Source organism: Triticum dicoccoides, chromosome 1A (assembly GCF_002162155.2).
Source record: "Triticum dicoccoides isolate Atlit2015 ecotype Zavitan chromosome 1A, WEW_v2.0, whole genome shotgun sequence".
Taxonomy (NCBI): domain Eukaryota; kingdom Viridiplantae; phylum Streptophyta; class Magnoliopsida; order Poales; family Poaceae; genus Triticum; species Triticum dicoccoides.
The window spans coordinates 606,934,267-606,943,960 of NC_041380.1; positions in this window are offsets into that span (position 1 = coordinate 606,934,267).

Consider the following 9,694-nt stretch of genomic DNA (forward strand, 5'->3'; position numbering starts at 1 on the left):
TGGGCCCCTCGTGGCCCCCCTGACGTACTTCTTCCGCCTATATATCTCCATATACCCTAAAACATCCGAGAGCACAATAGATCGGGAGTTCCACCGCTAGAAGCCTCCGTAGCCACCGAAAGCCAATCTAGACCCGTTTCGGCACCCTGCCAGAGGGGGAACTCCTCTCCGGTGGCCATCTTCATCATCCCGGTGCTCTCCATGACGAGGAGGGAGTAGTTCTCCCTCGGGGCTGAGGGTATGTACCAGTAGCTATGTTTTTGATCTCTCTCTCTCTCTCTCTCTCTCTCTCTCTCTCTCTCTCTCTCTCGTGTTCTTGATTTGACATGATCTTGATGTATCACGAGCTTTGCAATTATAATTGGATCTTATGTTTCTCCTCCCCCTCTACTCTCTTGTAATGGATTGAGTTTCCCCTTTGAAGTTACCTTATCGAATTGAGTCTTTAAAGATTTGAGAACACTTGATGTATGTCTTGCCGTGCATATCTGTGGTGACAGTGGGATATCACGTGATTCACTTGATGTATGTTTCGGTGACCAACTTGCGGGTTCCACCCATGAACCTATGCATAGGGGTTGGCACACGTTTTCGTCGTGATTCTCCGGTAGAACTTTGGGGCACTCTTTGAGGTCCTTTGTGTTGGTTGAATAGATGAATCTGAGATTGTGTGATGCATATCGTATAATCATACCCACGGATACTTGAGGTGACATTGGAGTATCTAGGTGACATTAGGGTTTTGGTTGATTTGTGTCTTAAGGTGTTATTCTAGTACGAACTCTAGGGCTGTTTGTGACACTTATAGGAATAGCCCAACGGATTGATTGGAAAGAATAACTTTGAGGTGGTTTCGTACCCTACCATAATCTCTTCGTTTGTTCTCCGCTATTAGTGACTTTGGAGTGACTCTTTGTTGCATGTTGAGGGATAGTTATGTGATCCAATTATGTTAGTATTGTTGAGGGAACTTGCACTAGCGAAAGTATGAACCCTAGGCCTTGTTTCAACGCATTGCAATACCATTTGTGCTCACTTTTATCATTAGTTACCTTGCTGTTTTTATAATTTCAGATTACAAATACCTTTATCTACCATCCATATACCACTTGTATCACCATCTCTTCGCCGAACTAGTGCACCTATACAATTTACCATTGTATTGGGTGTGTTGGGGACACAAGAGACTCTTTGTTATTTGGTTGCAGGGTTGCTTGAGAGAGACCATCTTCATCCTACGCCTCCTACGGATTGATAAACCTTAGGTCATCCACTTGATGGAAATTTGCTACTGTCCTACAAACCTCTGCACTTGGAGGCCCAACAACGTCTATAAGAAGAAGGTTGTGTAGTAGACATCAAGCTCTTTTCTGGCACCGTTGCCGGGGAGGTTAGCGCTTGAAGGTATATCTTTAGATCTTGTAATTGAGTCTTTTAGTTTCTTATTTTATCACTAGTTTAGTTTATAAAAGAAAACTATAAAAAAATGGAATTGAGTTTGTCTCATACGCTTCACCTTTTTAATATCTTTCGTGAGTATGATGGAAAGGATAATTGTGCTCAAGTGCTAGAAGAAGAAATCTATAAAATGTTTGGCACTAAATATTTGAATGATGAGAATGATTGCAATGTTGTTAGTATGAATTCCTTGAATATCCATGATGCTAATGATATGCAAAGCCACAAGCTTGGGGAAGCTATGTTTGATGAAGATGATATTTTTTGTCCCCCAAGCTTTGATGAGAAAATTTATTATGATGAGAACAAAGTTGCTACTTATGATGATTATTGTGATGAAACATATGCTATAAAAAGTAGTGATGATTATATTTATAAAGCTTGTCGTGATTATGATTACCCCTTCTCTGAACATTACTCTTTTAATGTGGAAACAATTTATAGTATTCGAGTCTCTTATGATGCTCCCACTATTCTGAATGAGAAGAATTTTGCTTATGTGGAGAGTGATAAAAATTCTATGCTTGTAGATCATGAAAAGAATGCTTTAGGTGCTGGTTGTATTGTTGAATTCATTCATGATGCTACTAAAAATTATTATGAGTGAGGAATATATGCTTGTAGGAATTGCAATAATATCAAGTTTCCCCTCTATATGCTTAAAATCTTGAAGTTATGCTTGTTTTACCTTCCTATGCAAGTTGATTCTTGTTCCCACAAGTTGTTTGCTCACAAAATCCCTATGCATAGGAAGTGGGTTATACTTAAATGTGCTAGTCATATTATTCATTATTCTCTCTTTATGTTTCAATTCTTATCCTTTATGTGAGCATCATTGAATTCACCATGCCTAGCTAGGGGCATTAAACGATAGCGCTTGTTGGGAGGCAATCCAATTTTATTTTTGTTCCTTGCTTTTTGTTCCTGTTTAGTAATAAATAATTCATATACCCTCTGTTTAGATATGGTTTTATGCTTTTAATTAGTGTTTGTGCCAAGTAGAACAGTTGGGAAGACTTTGGGAAAGTCTTTGCGATCATGCTGTAAAAAACAGAAACTTTAGCGCTCACGAGATTTGCTTCCATTTTTTATTGGACAGTGCTATTGAGTTAATTATTTTTGCAGATGATTAATAGACAAATTAATCAGGTCCACCAATTTATTTGAGAATTTTATGAGTTCCATAAGTATACGTTTGATCCAAATTACTACAGACTGTTCTGTTTTTGACAGATTCTGTTTTCGATGTGTTGTTTGCTTATTTTGATGAATCTATGAGTAGTATCGGAGGGTATGAACCATAGATAAGTTGGAATACAGTAGATATTACACCAATATGAATTTATAATGAGTTCACAACAGTACCTAAGTTGTGATTTATTTTCTTATATTAACGGAGCTTATGAGTTTTCTGTTAAGTTTTGTGTTGTGAAGTTTTCAAGTTTTGGGTAAAGATTCGATGGACTATGGAATAAGGAGTGGCAAGAGCCTAAGCTTGGGGATGCCCAAGGCACCCCAAGGTAATATTCGAGGACAACCAAGAGCCTAAGCTTGGGGATGCCCCGGAAGGCATCTCTCTTTCATCTTCGTTCATCGGTAACTTTACTTGGAGCTATATTTTTATTCGCCACATGATATGTGTTTTGCTTGGAGCGTCATTTCATTTTATTTAGTTTTGATTGCTATTTGAATAAAATACCAAGATCTGAAATCCTTAAATGTTAGAGAGTCTTCACATAGTTGCATACTTATTCGACTACTCATTGATCTTCACGTATATCTTTCGGAGTATTTTGCTGTTGCTCTAGTGCTTCACTTATATCTTTTTAGAGCACGATGGTGGTTTTATTTTATAGAAATGGATGAACTCTCATGCTTCACTTATATTATTTTGAGAGTCCTAAACAGCATGGTAATTTTCTTTGGTTATGAATTTAGTCCTAATATGATGGGCATCCAAGAGGGATATAATAAAAACTTTCATATAAAGTGCATTGAATACTATGAGAAGTTTGATACTTGATGATTGTTTTGAGATATGAGGATGGTAATATTAGAGTCATGCTAGTTGAGTAGTTGTGAATTTGAGAGATACTTGTGTTAAAGTGTGTGATTCCCATAGCATGCACGTATGTGATGAAGTCGGAGCATGATTTATTTATTGATTGTCTTCCTTATGAGTGGCCGTCGGGGACGAGCGATGGTATTTTCCTACCAAGCTATCCCCCTAGGAGCATGCGCGTAGTACTTTGTTTCTATAACTAATAGATTTTTTCAATAAGTATGTGAGTTCTTTATGACTAATGTTGAGTCCATGGATTATACGCATGTTGGGGAACGTAGCAGAAATTCAAATTTTCTATGCATCACCAAGATCAATCTATGGAGTAATCTAGCAACGAGGGGAAGGAGAGTGCATCTACATACCCTTGTAGATCGCTAAGCGGAAGCATTCAAGTGAACGGGGTTGATGGAGTCGTACTCGTCGTGATCCAAATCACCGATGATCCTAGTGCCGAACGGACGGCACCTCCGTGTTTAACACACGTACAGCCCGGTGACGTCTCCTACGCCTTGATCCAGCAAGGGAGAAGGAGAGGTTGGGGAAGACTCCATCCAGCAGCAGCACGACGGCGTGGTGGTGGTGGAGGAGCGTGGGACTCCAGCAGGGCTTCGCCAAGCACTACGAGAGACAAGGAGGGAGAGGGGTAGGGCTGCGCCAACAGGGAGAGCAAATCACATGTGTTGGGCAGCCCCAAACCTCAAGTATATATAGGGGGAGGGGAGGGGCTGCGCCCCCACCTAGGGTTCCCTCCCTAGGGGTGGCGGCAGCCCCCAGATCCCATCTGGGTGGCGGCCACAAGGGGGAGAGGGGGAGGCGCACCTGGGGTGGGCCTTAGGGCCCATTTGCCCTAGGGTTTGCCCCCTTCCCCTCTTGGAGGCGCCTTGGGCCTTGGTGGGAGGCGCCCCAGCCCACCTAGGGGCTGGTCCCTTCCCACTATTGGCCCATGTAGGCCTCCGGGCTGGTGGCCCCACTTGGTGGACCCCCGGACCCCTCCGGTGGTCCCGGTACACTACCGGTGATGCCCGGAACACTTCCGGTGGCCAAAACCATACTTCCTATATATCAATCTTTACCTCCGGACCATTCCGGAACTCCCCGTGACGTCCGGGATCTCATTTGGGACTCCGAACAACATTCGGTAACCACGTACATACTTTCCCTATAACCCTAGCGTCATCGAACCTTAAGTGTGTAGACCCTACAGGTTCGGAAGTCATGCAGACATGGACGAGACAACTCTCCGGTCAATAACCAACAATGGGATCTGGATACCCATGTTGGCTCCCACATGCTCCATGATGATCTCATCGGATGAACCACGATGTCAAGGACTTAATCAATCCCGTATACAATTCCCTTTGTCTAGCGGTACGATACTTGCCCGAGATTCGATCGTCGGTATCCTGATACCTTGTTCAATCTCATTACCGGCAAGTCTCTTTACTCGTTCCGTAACACATCATCCCGTGATCAACTCCTTGATCACATTGTGCACATTATGATGATGTCCTACCGAGTGGGCCCAGAGATACCTCTCCGTTTACACGGAGTGACAAATCCCAGTCTCGATTCGTGCCAACCCAACAGACACTTTCAGAGATACCTGTAGTGTACCTTTATAGCCACCCAGTTACGTTGTGACGTTTGGCACACCCAAAGCACTCCTACGATATCCGGGAGTTGCACAATCTCATGGTCTAAGGAGATGATACTTGACATTAGAAAAGCTTTAGCATACGAACTACATGATCTTGTGCTAGGCTTAGGATTGGGTATTGTCCATCACATCATTCTCCTAATGATGTGATCCCGTTATCAACGACATCCAATGTCCATGGTCAGGAAACCGTAACCATCTATTGATCAACGAGCTAGTCAACTAGAGGCTTACTAGGGACATGGTGTTGTCTATGTATCCACACATGTATCTGAGTTTCCTATCAATACAATTCTAGCATGGATAATAAACGATTATCATGAACAAGGAAATATAATAATAACCAATTTATTATTGCCTCCAGGGCATATTTCCAACAACGCACTCTCACCCTTCCACCATTGCTAGCCTCTCTAGTACCGCGCAACTTTCGCCGGCACCATAAACCCACCATATACCTTCCTCAAAACAGCCACCATACCTACCTATTATGGCATTTCCATAGCCATTCCGAAATATATTGCCATGCAACTTTCCACCGTTCCGTTATTATGACACGCTTCATCATTGTCATATTGCTTTGCATGATCATGTAGTTGACATCGTATTTGTGGCAAAGCCACCGTTCATAATTCTTTCATACATGTCACTCATGAGTCATTGCACATCCCAGTACACCGTCGGAGGCATTCACATAGAGTCATATTTTGTTCTAAGAATCGAGTTGTAATTCTTGAGTTGTAAGAAAATAAAAGTGTGATGATCATCATTATTAGAGCATTGTCCCAGTGAGGAAAGGATGATGGAGACTATGATTCCCCCACAAGTCGGGATGAGACTCCAGACGAAAATAAATAAATAAAAGAGGCCAAAGAAGCCCAAATAAAAAATAGAAAAGAGGCCATAAAAAAGAGAAGGCCCAAATAAAAAACATAAAAAATAAAAAAATGAGAGAAAAAGAGAGAAGGGACAGTGCTACTATCCTTTTGCCACACTTGTGCTTCAAAGTAGCACCATGATCTTCATGATAGAGAGTTTCCTATGTTGTCACTTTCATATACTAGTGGGAATCTTTCATTATAGAACTTGGATTGTATATTCAAATGATGGGCTTCCTCAAAATGCCCTAGGTCTTCGTGAGCAAGCAAGTTGGATGCACACCCACTTAGTTTCTCTTTGAGCTTTCATACACTTATGGCTCTAGTGCATCCGTTGCATGGCAATCCCTACTCACTCACATTGATATCTATTGATGGGCATCTCCATAGCCCGTTGATATGCCTAGTTGATGTGAGACTATCTTCTCCTTTTTGTCTTCTCCACAACCACCATTCTATTCCACCTATAATGCTATATCCATGGCTCACGCTCATATATTGCGTGAAGATTGAAGAAGTTTGAGAACATCAAAAGTATGAAACAATTGCTTGGCTTGTCATCGGGGTTGTGCATGATTTAAATATTTTGTGTGGTGAAGATGGAGCATAGCCAGACTATATGATTTTGTAGGGATAGCTTTCTTTGGCCATGTTATTTTGAGAAGACATGATTGCTTAGTTAGTATGCTTGAAGTATTATTGTTTTTATGTTAATATTAAACTTTTGTCTTGAATCTTATGGATCTGAATATTCATGCCACAATTAAGAAGAATTACACTGAAATTATGCCAAGTAGCACTCCGCATCAAAAATTCTGCTTTTATCATTTACCTACTCGAGGACGAGTAGGAATTAAGCTTGGGGATGCTGATACGTCTCCAACGTAGTTGATTGCTCCATGCTATATTATCTACTATTTTGGATGTTTATGGGCTTTATTATACACTTTTACATCATTTTTGGGACTAACCTATTAACCCGGAGCCCAGTGCTAGTTTCTGTTTTTTGGCCTATTTTAGGGTTTCGAAGAAAAGGAAAATCAAACAGAGTCCAATTGACCTGAAACTTCACGGAACTTATTTTTGGAAGGAAAGCAACCTGATGGACTTGGAGTGCACGTCAGGAAATAAACTAGGGAGCCATGAGGTAGGGGGGCGCCCACCCCCTAGGGCGTGCCCTCCACCCTCGTGGCCCCCTCGTGGCCCCCCTGATGTACTTCTTCCGCCTATATATCTCCATATACCCTAAAAACATCCGAGAGCACAATAGATCAGGAGTTCCGCCGCCAGAAGCCTCCGTAGCCACCGAAAGCCAATCTAGACCCTCCGGCACCCTGCCGGAGGGGGAATCCCTCTCCGGTGGCCATCTTCATCATCCCGGTGCTCTCCATGATGAGGAGGGAGTAGTTCTCCCTCGGGGCTGAGGGTATGTACCAGTAGCTATGTGTTTGATCTCTCTCTCTCTCTCTCTCTCGTGTTCTTGATTTGGCACGATCTTGATGTATCGCGAGCTTTGCTATTATAGTTGGATCTTATGTTTCTCCTCACCCTCTACTCTCTTGTAATGGATTGATTTTCCCCTTTGAAGTTACCTTATCGGATTAAGTCTTTAAAGATTTGAGAACACTTGATGTATGTGTTGCTGAGGGAGTCCTGGATTAGGGGTTATCCGGACAGCCGGATTATATCCTTTGGCCGGACTGTTGGACTATGAAGATACAAGATTGAAGACTTCGTCCCGTGTCCGGATGGGACTCTCCTTGGCGTGGAAGGCAAGCTTGGCAATACGAATATGTAGATCTCCTTGCTTGTAACCGACTTTGTGTAACCCTAGCCCCTCCGATGTCTATATAAACCGGAGGGTTTAGTCCGTAGGACCAACAACACACAATCATACCATAGGCTAGCTTCTAGGGTTTAGCCTCTCTTATCTCGTGGTAGATCAACTCTTGCACTACTCATATTATCAAGAACAATCAAGCAGGACGTAGGGTATTACCTCCATCAAGAGGGCCTGAACCTGGGTAAACATCGTGTCCCCTGCCTCCTGTTACCATCCACCTAGATGCATAGTTCGGGACCCCCCTACCCGAGATCCGCCGGTTTTGACTTCGACATTGGTGCTTTCATTGAGAGTTCCTCTGTGTCGTCATCGTTAGGCTGGATGGCCCCTTCAATCATCTATAGCGATGTAGTCCAGGGTGAGACTTTCCTCCCCGGACAGATCTTTGTATTCGGCGGCTCCGCACTGCGGCCCAACTTGCTTGGCCATCTGGAGCAGATCGAGAGTTATGCCCCTGGCCACCAGGTCAGGTTTGGAAGCATAAACCACATAGCCGACATCCACGGAGACTTGATCTTCGGCACATTCGAGCCCTTGTCGAGTGTGCCGCACGGTCACGATGAGCATGATTTAGCTCTACCATCGGACAGTGTTCGGGAGATCGCACCGGCAACCGCTCCGACCCTCAATTCGGAGCCAATTGCGCCATCCATGGACAGGTGGATAGACCCCGCCACGGAGGCCGCATTCTCAGCGGCGATCGAGCCGAGTATCGACCTTACCCTTCACGGGAGCCGTGACGCCGAACTACCGGATTCTTCCCCGGCCACGGACTCCGAACCGCATGCGCCCATGCCTATCGAATCCAACTGGGCGCCAATCATGGAGTTCACCTCCGTGGATATCCTTCAGCACTCACCCTTTGGCGACATACTGAACTCATTAAGGTCTCTCTCCTTGTCAGGAGAGCCCTGGCCGAACTATGTCCGGCAGGATTGCGATGCGGATGACGAAGAAATTCGCTGCCCACCCACCACCCACTTAGTAGCCACTGTCGATGATTTGACCGACATGCTCACCTTCGACTCCGAAGACATCGACGGTATGGACGACGATGCAGGAGACGAACAGGAGCCACTGCCCATAGGGCACTGGACGCCCACTTCATCATATGATGTATACATGGTGGACACACCCAAAGAAAATGACGAAGAGGAACGGAAGGACGCAGCGAAGGATCGATCCCTCGAGAAGCAGTCAAAGCGGCGGAGTAAGCGCCGCTCCAAATCCTGCCTCGGCAGAAATAGCGATCATATAGACCCAGCGATAGAGCAGGGTGAGCCAGCGGACTACGAACACGGCATTGAACCACCGTCCGACCACGGCAACACGGAGAATCAAACCGAACAACATGCCTCTATGTTCTCTCTGCCTTTTTGGCGTCTCAATGCCAAAGGGGGAGAGAATGTAGGACACAACTCGCAAATCCTACATTCTCTCCCTCTTTGGCATCGAGATGCCAAAAAGGCAGAGAGGACACCTACAAAAATAGTGGTGGCTCAAGCTAAGTGGTCACTTGCATGCTCCCCGTCAGACTTGGCAGCTGGGACGGACTCTTCCTCAGACTCACTCTAGTGATAACCCTGCTTGGTGATCCATTCTGCCTTTGGGGTGACGTCCTCCTCTAACCCGCTGGAGATGTTCTCACCAAAGGTCCTGAAAATCCGCTTGTCGCGGCGGCGAGTCTCCTTGGAAGCCACATGGGTCTTGTACTGCCCCTTTGCTTGCATACAGAACAACATCTTCATCTTGTTCTTCAGTCGCTTAGCCCAAGATGGCTCAGAAGTGGGAGG